Source organism: Vanellus vanellus (assembly GCF_965231255.1).
Source record: "Vanellus vanellus genome assembly, chromosome: 9".
Lineage (NCBI taxonomy): Eukaryota > Metazoa > Chordata > Aves > Charadriiformes > Charadriidae > Vanellus > Vanellus vanellus.
Window position 1 is genome coordinate 23,371,540 of NC_138914.1, and position 13,607 is coordinate 23,385,146.

At 35.6% G+C, this 13,607-nt stretch overlaps 1 long non-coding RNA gene across 1 annotated transcript in view; it reads left to right on the forward strand.

Moving 5' to 3' along the window:
- Window positions 1-13,607, forward strand: part of LOC309675633 — a 36,974-nt gene that overhangs the window by 998 nt on the left and 22,369 nt on the right. The window contains exon 2 of the long non-coding RNA XR_014269515.1: window positions 5,900-5,982. This is a non-coding gene — a long non-coding RNA (uncharacterized lncRNA). The remainder of the gene's footprint in view (window positions 1-5,899; window positions 5,983-13,607) is intronic.

Consider the following 13,607-nt stretch of genomic DNA (forward strand, 5'->3'; position numbering starts at 1 on the left):
CTAAAGTCGCATTAACCTCATAGAGGCATAGTGAGGGCAAGGAAAAAAAAAGCAGCACTGTTGGGCTTGCCTCTCCTAAGCACCGAATAAGAAAAAAACATACGAAGTCTTTAGCTACTGGTGCCCTCCAGGAAGAGGTGTGGTTGCCAAGTAATAGGAGATTGAAATGGGGATGGCAACCAGCAGTTCTAGAAGGCTGAAACAGAAATTTCGTGTCTCTAGAACACTGTGAGAGTCAATACTTTATTCCTATATGTTCTAGAAGTTATCCACTTATTCCAGTGTAATAATGCCTTCAATTTAGAGGCTATTGCTAAAAGAAAGATTTAACTAAACTTCTGTAGCATTCTTACAAGACAAACCACACAGAGATTTCAAACCGTCTGTTAGGAAAAGCACTTATTCTCTTTTTCTCTTCCCCATTGCCGTGGGCTCAGACCTACCAAAAAAAAACCCAGAAAAACAAATCCAGACCAAGACAGTCTCTACCAAGGACAAAAATTATGAATGTGAATCATTCTTTTCTGATTCTTACAGCGTAGTTTTAAGTGTCACATTTAAACTGAAGGAGTCTTCTGATGCACATACACGGTTTATGTGACTTTAACAGGAATCATATCCATGTATCTGACTGTGAGACTTGGCTCAGGAGAAACAAACGCAAAGCAGTGTGTACAACAGATATTCAGGTCGCCTAAGACTAAGCATATCCATGTAGCATGGTAAACAGTAGAACAGATTTTGGCAAAATATGCAAAAGGGGCTTAAAATATTGTAATGTAAAATATGAATAAGAACATGCTATGAGAAGCTTAAAGAGAAAAAGGGAAAGAAAAGAGGGATAACCACCTCCAGAAGAGGTGGTTTTGACAGAAGACCATTCGTAACCTTTTAAACTTCTTTTAAAAGAGTAGGAGGGTCAAGGATTGTAGTCATGGAACAAATGAACACAGATATAGAGGAAAGGAAGCCAAATTTCAGATAGTTAAACAATGTAGCACATGCAAAGAAATACAATTATTACAAGAAAGAAAAAGAAAAGCAAACAAGGAAATGAAGCAAAGAAACTCAAACATTGCAGCTCTAAAGTTGAAGGGGAAAAAAAATTGAACAAACTTTCCAAAATAAACTGAAAGTTATTTGCATTATTCCCGAGGTTGATCTGGTTTATGTTTATGTTTAGTGGTTGGCTTTAACAGGTGAATGTCCCAGTATTAGACTTGCGTTTGTCCTGGCATATAATCAAGTCTTACATTTTGACCATCTGAAGTGTTTTCTACCTCTATAAAAAGCAGCCCGAGGAGTGATTAGAAGGAGAATGAGAACCGGTGCCACTAGGGTTTACAGCGGGCCGAGTTTGTGACAGTAACTATTATCTCGAGATATTAGGCAAATCTGTCTAGTGGTTACAGACTTGGGAACTCCCTTTCATCCAGTGGGTATGTCACCCAGGCAAAGTTCTCTCTGCTTCACAGAATTCAGTTTCCTCATAGTTAAAAATGGGATGAATGATACCGAGTGACCATCTTTGAGAAGAGTTTTAACATTGATTGCTGAAAAGTAGTATGCAAAAGTTAAACCTGTTCTTTACTTGCTGTAGTTCAGTTTACTATGTGCAGTATTCATGTGTTCCCAGTCTACTTAGCTGTGATTACTTGGGGAGTCTCAAAAAGTATAAAATGTTTTAAGTGGCACCACATAACCTTAATTGTATCTTTAGTACATTAAATACCTATAAGCCTCAGAAGAATGAGCAGCAAGAATTAGGAGTGTAATGCTGTTTGGAAAAAAAGAAATGTATATACACACTTTATTATGAAATTTTTGGTATCTAATATTATTCCCTTACTCCTCAAGCCAAGGATTACTACAGACAAACTTTGCCATTTTATCAAGAGTTATTCAACCTGAGCTACATTCAAAGCATGGTGCTTCTGCATGTTATTTTTATATATGCTATAAATTATTCTCTTATTCCCCCCAAGACTTTTTTTTTTTTAATGAAAGAACATTGCTTAGGAAAAATTTAAATCAAGTCAGATACAAAGGAAGTCAAATGTACAGAGGCCATAAAGTGTGGCCTTGAGCAAATCAAGTAATAGCAACCTAAAAGAAAAGTACTCCAAATAAGGAGTATCTTATTTGTATGACGGTGCATAAACTATTTATATTTCATATTTCAGCTGAAAGACTTTATTATTTCCCCATGTCACTGAAGTTATCAAAGAAGAGGGGTGGGAACATAATTTATAGTTTGTTTGGATTTTTCCATGCATTGTAGAATTTGAATTGCATACATTCCTTTAGAACAATAGGACATCATATATGAAGCTGTTAAAGCAGTAAACTTGTTTTGCTGGAATGGAAACCATAGCACAGTCTGTTCACATTAGTTATTTTTGTTGTTTTATCCTGAACAGACTCTTTTTATTTTATCCATATCCAACTAAATGTGGTGGATATTGAGCTGGCTACAGTGCCTACCTTTCTCCACTCTGTTCCGCATCTCTTCAGCCAAATCATGAAACCTAAATTTTGGGAGTTTTTCTTTTCCTTGTGAAAATAACACCTGACTCATAGGCACAACTCAAAACACACCTCCTTCCAAAAGCGTCAGTCTTTATAATCAGTCTTAGATTAAGCACGTAGTATCTTCATTACTTCCCTGGAAAGGCTGGATTCTGGAACCAGATCCATCTAACCGAGTCCTGCGCTCAGAGAACTGAGGGGAAGGCTGTCAGGCTATGAGATGGGGTTGCGTTGGCTTGTGTATCTGGAGGTTCTAACCCCCAAGGATTTTCTTCAGTAAATCTTTGTCTCAGTGTAAAGTCGTCACGTACTTTTTGATACGGAATAGACTGTCTCATACAAACCTCATATATGCTGTTATTTCATGCTTCAGCATTTATTTTAAAATTCATTTTAATTTATTAAATTGGCTTGACCCTGCAAGTAAAGTGCTTTAAAGACAGTTACCAAGAGCTGTCATGCAAAGTTTCTTTTGTTATGTTTTACACACACATACACACAGGCGTGCACACCCCATGAGACACACTGCCTGAGGTAAATAAATTGTGCCATGGTTGCCTCCACAGTACTGCAAACAAGTTTTGCTTTATCTGTTGACCACTTCATTCTGTATATAATTTTAAGTTATTCTCTTTATTTTTTCCTTTCTTCTTTTTTACTGCTTTAACACTTTCATTTAAGAAACATGTTTATCTAAAAACCGTATGCAATTCCTTGTAATGTAAAGGACTATAATCCTCTACAGATTTGCATATTCTCCCAGAATCAGTTCCGTCTCTAATACTGTAATACATCTATTAGGTATTCATACTTACATGGTTCTTGGGTTGTCTTTACATAAACTTAACAATAAAAAATATTTGATGAAAACATCCATTACAATAGATATTTAATACAAGTTTGTGTGGGAATACTTTAGAGTGACTTGAAACATTTTCATTAAGCCTTACAATAATAAATAAGTTATTCTGAGAGACCACTTCTATAAGCAGTAAGCAATAATCTCTTACTGAAAAAAACCCAAGTTGTATTAGCCTTTCTTCACTGATAATCTTACATGAAACATTCTTAAAATTTTCAAAAAAACCCTCTACCAGTTTTCAGTCCTCCATATGCTCCTACTATAATTTATGGTATTATAGATATCCAGTGTCTCTGGGCTCGTTATATGCAGTGCAGCAGAGAATTTCTGCTTCTCCAATTTCAGTGCGATGCAATTTGCTTCTAGGAAAATTCAGAGGCACTGCACTACCCCATCCAGTTCTTTCAGACTCTTCTCCAGACAGGAGGAGTTAAGTTGCTTTCCTGAATTTTAGGTACTCATTTGCAGTACTTATTGCCAAGATTTCACTTTCTTCTAGTGTGAAAAGAAATGGTGACACATAAGAATGCTGGTCATAACTTTTAAACCTGAGACATAAAGTGCAGGTCCTGCTTACAGACAGTTGAGCCCGCTGCATGACTCAGCCCACGTCCATTGACTCATTTGCTGTTACGGACCTCGGCTACCTGTTTGTTTGCAAATGCAGTACAAGCAGACTTAAAAAAAAAAAAAAAATCCCTAAAGCCACGTGGTTTCAAAGTGGTGCCTGTTAAACTGTGTCTGACAGGTATACTTGTATTTGATTAGGTAACTGTAGCTGTGTTTTTTTCCCCTGTAGTTGGAAATGCGTTGGAGGGATAGCAGTTAGATTCCCAATAGAAAGATCAAGAATCTGGGTAACATTTCTTTCATTGCAGACGGAACTTAGGAAGCTTCAAAGAGGAGCATAGTACTAAGTCAATTGGTATACCACTGTATACTGAGAATATCAAAGCATGAAAATCATTGTAGAATAATGTTTTATAAAATCTAATGTGGAGGTGCTGAACTGATGGGTGCCACCTGCCCAGTGAATAAATACTCAATCTGAATAAGCGTTATTGGAGCTCCAACAGGGGAGAAAAAAAAAAGTCTAGGCTTTAATTTGTTGCTATTTGAACAGTCATTCCTCCCTCATAGACAATAAATACAGCACTTTGATTTATACATGTATTCTATTTTTGAAACCTAACCAAACTGGTTTATTTGGTTTATTTTGACTTTCTGAAAAAGTCTAACCACAATAAAATCTATTCAGAGCTAGGTACTGCAGTTTAAAAATAACAAAGCATAAATAGCTTTTTCCTGACAAACATTTTTAGAACCTAGCCTGAATACATAATTGCTCAGCTGCAGACGATTTTTTTAATTACACCTGATAGAGAACTGCATGAAGAGACTGATCATCTGATTTGGCACAACCTCAAGCTGTGTGTTATTTTTCCTGTGCATGGACAGTTTCTAGTTTGTGGTAACTGAACTGCATTCAATACTTAGTTTCTCTAGAAGTTATTAATTGTAATAGACAGCAAAATTTCAGTTTTCTATGAAGAATCATGAGTATTGAATCAGTAGCAATAAGGTAAAATAGGAAGACGTGTGTACATACACATATGTATCTGACTATACCTGAGTCTGTGTATGTATCTTCAAAACATGGAGGGATGATAGGCAACAAAAGAAAAAATAGACTTCCCTTTATCTTTTCATAAAACTTATTGGAATTCTTCATAAAAAAGAATCACATATTCTTGTTGTCATATGTTTGTATTGTGTGCAGAAACACGTTCTTTTTGACATCACACTCTGCTTTTATCAAAGGTAGATTCTAAGAGACAAAGGAATCAAAAGCAGTCTAGCCAGCGTATCTATCCAAGCTGCTCTCCAGCACTGCTATTCCCAGATAAAGCCGGACTAATTAGAATATAGGTATAAGGTTATAAATACCTGGCATCATTCAAAGGTTCAATGTATCTGGCAAGAAGACAAATTAAAAGTCCGTTTTATCCATGTGCATACATTCATGTACTAAGAGAAATGGAGCTCTCATTTACTGGATTCTGTTATAAAAAGCTATGCAAAGTAACAACAACAAAAAAAAGTATTTGGCTTTCAGCACAAGCCTATTTATTCATTGTCTTTCAAGTTCATCTCAAACATTCAGATAAACAAAGATGGGTGATCAAAGGCATTCATTACGTTTGGCAGTATACCCATGCTTTAGATAGCCTTTGATACTTTGTACCTCAGTGTCGTATATAGCAAATTGTGCTTAGAAGGGTATGACAATTAAAAATTATGTGGTAAGCACATAACTTCAGAAACAGTACGCTGATGAAAATATGACAGCAGTGAAAGATTTTTATTATTAAGCTGATTAAGCTTGGTAGCCGTACAAGTTCATAACAGATCTGTATAAAATATGTTGGTACGTAGTATTTCAGAGCTAGACTAAGGTGCATTGGTGAAAATTTCAGTATGTACTAATGGACCATGTCTCTATTACAGGTATCAGCATTATTCTTGTCAGCAGCAAAACGCATCAGTAGATTTCACCATGTGAAGCTCTGTAGGATGGTACACCAGTGTAGGTATGCCATTTAAAAAAATTGCATATGTATATGGCTAATTTAGTCTCTGATTATAAACGTGGGGGATGTTTTTGTCAGATGTTTTTAATATGTTAAGGTTTTTTTATTGTTACAAATTCGTTTCTCAGACTGCACAGTGGTAATTGAATTGATTATACGCATCAGGATATTCTTTTCCTCCAGTGGAAAAGGCAATTTAATTATGTTTAAAGCTTCTAATACAAGATGCTCTTCATTTTAGTCTGATTTTTGTAAGAACTTTTTTCAAAAAATTTCTTTTTGCAAGAGAATAAAAACCCAAAACAATGCTATGAGCAAAACAACTAGGTTACTTGAACAGTAATTAGCAAAGACATCAGGTCAAAGGAATGCAAACATACAAGTCTATTGCTATGCCTCACTGCAAAACTCTAGTATGCTGTGTTAGTAGATTTGTTAAATCTTTCAGCAATTGCAGAGAAATGAGTATCAACATGTCTGGTTGTACCTGAGTATTTTTAATACTTTCTAGATGTATATCTAATACTCAGATGTATTCAGATTAATTTATTCAAACATTCCTTAAGTTCAAACTTATTTCTGGTGGAGACAGAAGCTTGCTATTAGCAACAAATTATGTAAGCCTTTCTTCTGCATTTCATCTAAACAGAACAGTGACATAACAACTTAAGTAGCTGCTAAAACATTGCTGAGACAACAGGTTAATTGGCAGTAAGGCCAAATAAAAAAAAAAAAAAAAGGCAAAGTCTTTTGGGGGGACTCAAGTCCTGTTCTTCATAAAGTAAGTGTTGCTGACATTTTTGTGAGTTGGAGTATCCTGATTCTATGTTCACACACTAACTTTCAGACAAGAAATAAAAAAAAAAAAAGGGTATTTTTTTTCCCTGATACACATAGATTTGACAGAGGGAAAGGAATAGCAAATTCTTGTTGCCAGTATATAAGATATATTTACTTGCAATTTCAACTTGTGGGTTGATGACTTCAACATACCACCATTTTAATTCTTTTATATACGAGCCATGCTATTACCTTAATTCTAAACGGAATATTACTTGCAGTATTATAGGGTCAGTGGTGCTTTATGATGGTTCTGTAATTGAAGTAAAGTTAAATCTTTCCCGAGGCAAGTGGGGTGGAACTCAAAAGCATTATTGCTATCTGAAGAGGATCAATTGCTGAGACATCTCCCCAGGACATACTTAACAGATATACCTCTTTTAAGACTGTCTTTTGAAAATAAACCAGAGTGGATTTTTTCCTCCTGTTGTGAGGGCCATACAGTGACTAAGAAACAGTATGGCCAAAGATACCTTGTGTTGGTGCATGCAGTCTTCAAAAGCTTTCACCCGGCATTCTGGGTACATTATCTGACTTTTTGTAGCTTTCAGAATCACAGACTTCAAGATTAGTTATTTTAACTAAATATTTGGGTGAAACATTCAGTACAAAGCAATAAAGTTATTTCCCCAAGTAATGGATTTTGATTTATCAAGTTTTCAAGTAGAGTCATGCTCTTAGCTGACAAGAATACAAGCAAAATGATCTGGCTTTTTTATTCCTAGGCTTCTTTAGCATTTGATAACATACAGTCAACTACGCTTATTCTTAAATATTGCATATTTTTATAAGGAAGTTTCTAGAATATTTGAAATATAGGTTACCTTGTTAATTTATAATAATATATATATTTCATACCTGGTTTATTTATATCTGGGAGAGTTCAGAATATTTCCATTGATACAAAGGTCTAACCTCAGATTTTTAGACCTATCATACTAAAGCATATTACTGAGTTTGTTTAGTTTTATAACTTTATGCATAATTACTACGCTTCACCCTTTAACATCTACAGTTGTGCTTTCCTACCCATCTTCATGTAGCTCAGAGAGATGTAGGAAGGCAAGATTTAGCATAGAATTTTGAGATAGGGGATAAAAAAAAAAACCCAAACCACACAACAAAACCAAACCAAACCAAACACAACCTTAGAACACATAAGGATTAAAAAAAAAACAAAACACCAAACCAAACAACCAAACCCAAACACATTACCTACCAGTATCAGAGGACACAGAGGACAGAACTTACTAAATTTAGTAAACTCTCTATTAGTAAATTGACTATAAGAAAGAAAACTCATCTCCTCCAGATGCATCTGGCATTCTGCTTTGCTTCCGGATTCTCTCCAAGGTGGTCCATTACTTTTAAATGCACAAATATGTAACCATATGTGCCAAGCCTTAGTGCAATTATATTTTCATTTGAACACACCTTAGAGCAGTCTAGAGTATTTAAACATTATCAATGCAAAGCTTTAGCATCACGCACTACCATAACTGTAACAATTTGACCTTGCAGTGGTGAAATCTGATGTTTCAATATATCCCAATTTTTCTGGTCTCTGGAGGAGAGTAGTGAGTGTTACTACAGTAAACACCAAGTTAAAGGCATTGAGTTATTGTGCACGTGTTAGCTATTATTTTATATTTAAAACATGGGATTTAAGAAACTTATTTATCAGGAGGAGTGAGAGATGGCAGCTAGTTCATACATTTGAAAAACACAATGAAATCTCACAGCTAAGTGACCAGAAGATACAACAGGCCTATTTGAGAAGAATTTTCATTTCTGTAGCAATCCTAGGAAGTCTTTGAGTATGGATAAGAAATAGGATCTGTTCTCATATTTGACACAATATAGTTAATCTAAAATAACAGATCACAGACTTATTTAGTTTAATACAGGCCATGTAATTCACTTGAGTATTTCACTTAAACATGTGGAAAATACTAGTTGCTCTTAGGGGTAGGAAATAGAGTCAAGTGATTAAAAATCTTCTGGTTACTTTTCCTGGTAGCTTTTTGTTGGTTGTTTTTCTAGGAAGTGAAGCTTTCCTCAGAGAATTCTTAAAGATGCTTGTGTGGCTTCGTGAGCAATGGAAAGAATTTACAACAAATATGCTACCGCTGCATAGTGATATGGAACCATAGATAATAAAATAGCAAAGAAGTAAGGATTGCTAGGACTCCGTTTCTATAAAATAGCTTTTCCTAGAGGAGAGTGGAACTGCTGTAGAACAACTTATATGAAACATTTGAGTTGATGTTTGCCAAGGAAGCCTACCTTGGCATTTGGCAAAAAGCCAATATGTTCTAATTACCTTTGCTTTGCAGTTCAAGTTCCTGGTAAGAAAGTGCTACTTGGAAGCAGTTAGTACTGTAGAATTTGATAATCCTGAGTAAATTCAATTATTCTGCTGAGCCAGCAACCTAAGCGGTCTTTCCAAAAAAATAAGAACATACTGAAAATAGTGTTTTATAAAAAAAGACTTGACAAGGATATAAAATGCTAGGTAGCCATAGTTGAGAGTATTTTAAATAATCATTTATGTAGGTTATGAAAAATAACTATTTTTTATGGAATAGGTAGTTTTCACATTGAATAGTGCATTCCTCATTCAAGGAAAAGAAAGAATAACAGTTTCAAGGAAACATTTTTCATAGAAGGAGAGAATATAGAATTATTCTTTCACAATAACAATGCAGTAGAAAAGTTTCAAAGCAATAAGCCATATAGATGCTATTCTTACCACAACTATCTACTACAAGGCATAACACCCTTGATCTTCATTATCATTTCAGAATAAATGAATGTCATTATGAATGTCAGTATGTCATACTGAAGCAGCTGTTGATATGCTATACGGCTGCTTTCAGTTACATTAGCATCTACCTTCAAACAGTCTGAACTGCTTTATTTTTAAGCTTAACCTGAACTTGTTATTCTGATTTCCCATTGATATTACAAAAGTAAACAAACAGCAAAAAGGCCACTGTTATCAGGCAGCCTTAATCACTATCTGCCTTCATACCTTTCCCTCTTCCCCCACTTCACTGCTGCCATCAGTTCCAAACTTGTTGCATCATCTGTGCTGCATTAGATGTATGCCACCCAGTAGGCTTTCCCACTGAGAATGCCAAGTGCATTTATCTATTTATAATTAAGAGGTTGCAGAGGACTTTGCAATTCATAGACGTTATAGAATTAGGCTAACAGAAGTTTTACAAGTTATTCTTACTAAAATTAGACACTACCAGACAGATTTAACTGAATCAGTCTTTGTAGTTCATTGGAGAACTTTTCATTCTTTGGCTTAATTTTCTAACACAAGCTTTCACTTTCAGCATAAATAGCATGAATACTAACCTGTATAACAATCACAAATGGCGTGCTCAAAGCCAGTCACAGGTCTGACAATGCAGCCAAGCTTTTCGTGATTTTTTTTGTCTGGGGTTAGAGCTTCACACTGCATCAGACCATTTGGGCTACATTCCTGACTGTCAGATGGAGGAAAAAGTGTGGATTTGGTTAAGTTCTCTGCACCTCATGTTTCTCCTCTATAAAGAAAGAGTAGGAGCACTGCTATGCTTTAGGGCTTAGGTGCAATTTAACAATACATGTAACACAGTCGAATTATACACTGCTGCCAAAAGGACAGTCCCTTTTCCCCCTTCCAGCCTCAGCTGCACGTTTCTGCCCCTTCTCTCACACGGGATCTAGCAGTCACAGCACTGCGTGGTGAATCAGATTTTTATGTTTTCATGACTAATCTCACAGTCCCAGCACTTCTCGATCTATGCAGGAAGGCTCAGCGAGTGGATGAGGTGTGCGGAGACTGGAATCTCCCCATTTGGCAGAAGCCTACAGATCCAATTACTTGTTTTGTGAAACTGCATCCTGAGTAGTTCGAAACTCTGTAATCCCAGAAAGAGTATCTTTTTGCATATGCAAAGTATATCTCAAAGGCTATAACCTTCTCACTCATTTGTTTATCACACTGACATAAGCTGCAATATTATTATATACAATCAGAGCTGAAGTTGCTAAATTGGTTTGTGTATTGTTCATAAATTCCACATATGTTATAATTAATTTACTTGTAGTGTAAGAAGTATTGTCTGGTTTGAAAAAACTTCTTTGACTTCTTCAAAATATTATAAAAAAAGAACAATAGGAGTAAGAAGGCAAGAAAGTTTGCTGATAAACACAGTTGTTCAAGATAGTTGAGACTAGAGACTATACATTGAAAAAGCACAATATTAGACTATGAAATAGTAGATTAAATCTTATGCAAGAGAATGCAAAGCAACAGTCTAGGAGAAGACAGCCTACGTCATATGTAAACAGTAAGGGGTTCTGGTTTAGCTCTTGTCAACCAGATAGAGAGATGTGGGATTTACTGTGAATAGCTCCCTAAAAACGCCAGCTCAGTGCTCAGCAATGGTTAAGACGAGAAACAATGTTAGGAATTCAGGATGAGAGCTGAGAACAAAAGAGAAGAGAGTGCTTATTGCATTGTATAAATCAAGGATGTACCCACATTCTGAATACAGCATGCAGATCTGTTCCTGTGCCAGAATATATGTTTAATAAAATTAAATGAGGAACCGAAAAGGGCACAGAGATTTTTGAGAGCTATAAACCAGCTTCTACATGATAAGCAACTAACTAGATTAGGACTCTTCAGCTGGGGAAAAAAAAAAAAAAAGATGACAGAGAAAAATAACGTTATTTTTATGAGACAAGTACCTCTCACATGCTGGATATAGTAATCTTGTAGGGACTAAAAAGATAGATTTGAATAAGAATTAAGCAAACTCAGGAGGTAGGTACTCTGGTATGTATTTGTAGGCATTTCCTACCTTAGGTTCTCACAGCACTTCACAGTCCACAATGAATCCAGTGATAGTACTGGAACAAACAAAAAAGCGCTTTTCCCCTACTGTGACCTCCCATGTCATAGCAATCAATGTATATCTGTGCATTCAAAAGTCCTCTATAGTTTTATGCTTTCTGTAATTTGCCTTTTGGGTTTTGTGTTCGCCTTACTAGGATTTTGTATTTAAAATACCAGAGCCAAATGCTTTTAAATACTCATTTAGAAACAAGAACTGCAGTTTATCCTTCTTAGGTTTGGAGGGAATGATCCTTTCAGCTCTCTTTTCTTTTTTTTTTAATTAACATCAGTAGATTATGTAGAGTCTCTAGAATGGCATCTTTAAACTCTAAACCACCTGCAAGTATTTTATGCTTTTAGCTGTTACTTCAAAATTAAAAGAGAGAGATTGTTTTGTGTAAGGGCAAACAGTGAATTAACAAGGGAGATTGGGAACAAAATAGAGAGGCAGTGGCAACCAGTTGTTTCTGTATCCAACTATACAACTTCCCCCAATAATTCTTATTGTATAACAAAAATCATCTTCATTTCTTGGCAACAATTGTCCTGCAGTTTCACTATATTGCCAAACACTTATGGCTACATGAGATATGCTAGAGTTGAACAATATTGAAGTATTCTTACAGGTCAGATTTTGGTTTTGTATTATCTCGGTACAGACCACAGTGAAAGCAGAACACATGCCCTATTGACGGAGTACAACTGGACAGTTCCAGAACTAATTTAACAAAGCCAGTGCCTTCCATTTGTGTAATGGGACTTCTCACAATGTGACTACCACATTTAGAGATGACATCTGTAAACTGAATTAACAGATTTCAACTTATATGCATCTCTGAAATATTAAAATACAGATCCTAATGTTTTACTGTATGTAGCAAGTACATGAAGTATGACAGAATTACACAGCAAATCCTCACCAAAGGGGTACATACAGTTGTTTTGAAGTTAATTTCTATTTTTACAAAATGCAGCCAGTATTACAAAAATAGTATCAGAGTTTGTCAGTTTTAAGTGACAGCATCTCAGTTAAGTAATTTCAAGACATTTTCATCCCTTTCCTATTTCTGGTCTGTGCTGATCTGATTTTGCTCGCTTTCCGTCCTCAATGGCCAGTCGATTACTTTCCTCTTAGTCCAATTACTGAAGTACCAAATGGGCAGATTTTCTGTGTCCAAAATGTGCCTAAAGTATAGGGTTCTGACTAATCCCAGTTTGACCAAGAAGAATAAGTAATCTATTGATACACATTACTTATAGTTTAAATCATGCACATCTCATTTGAAAAGGATTCAGGGCACAAGATTTAGTTCCAGATCTTTTCTTTGAATGCTCCATAGTTGTCAGAATCTTGCTCTGCTTATCCAGGACTGCCTAGGCTTTTTAGAAAAATTATGGCTCAGATTTAGTGATGCTCTTGTTCCTTCACAAAATCCTCACAAAACTCTGGAGAGTGCATGTTTTCCCTTGCTTGACCTTTGTTTAATTAAGTAGGATAAACAGTCATTTCTCTGACACACAGAAACTGGAAGGAAAAAAAAAATAGCAATGTGACATAAAAATACTTAGAAAAAGTATTTACAGTGAAGCAGAAATATCACCAGGTTTAATTTGAAGGGTTAAAAAGCTGTTCTGTATTGACAAAAATTTTGCAAATAACCTGAAAATCTTTGACAGGTCTACCTAAAGAAACATCTAGGGTGTTAACTTCTGGAATAAAGATACATAGAGTATATAAAAAGATGGTGGTCTCAGAGTTTTTGTTTATACATAGCACTTTTCTTGGCACCACAAAACAGCATTAAAGTGTGCAGCATGTTTTTAGAAAGCAAGTTTAAAGCACACAGGATTAGCATCCCAGACTGCCCACAAAAAAAAAATCCCC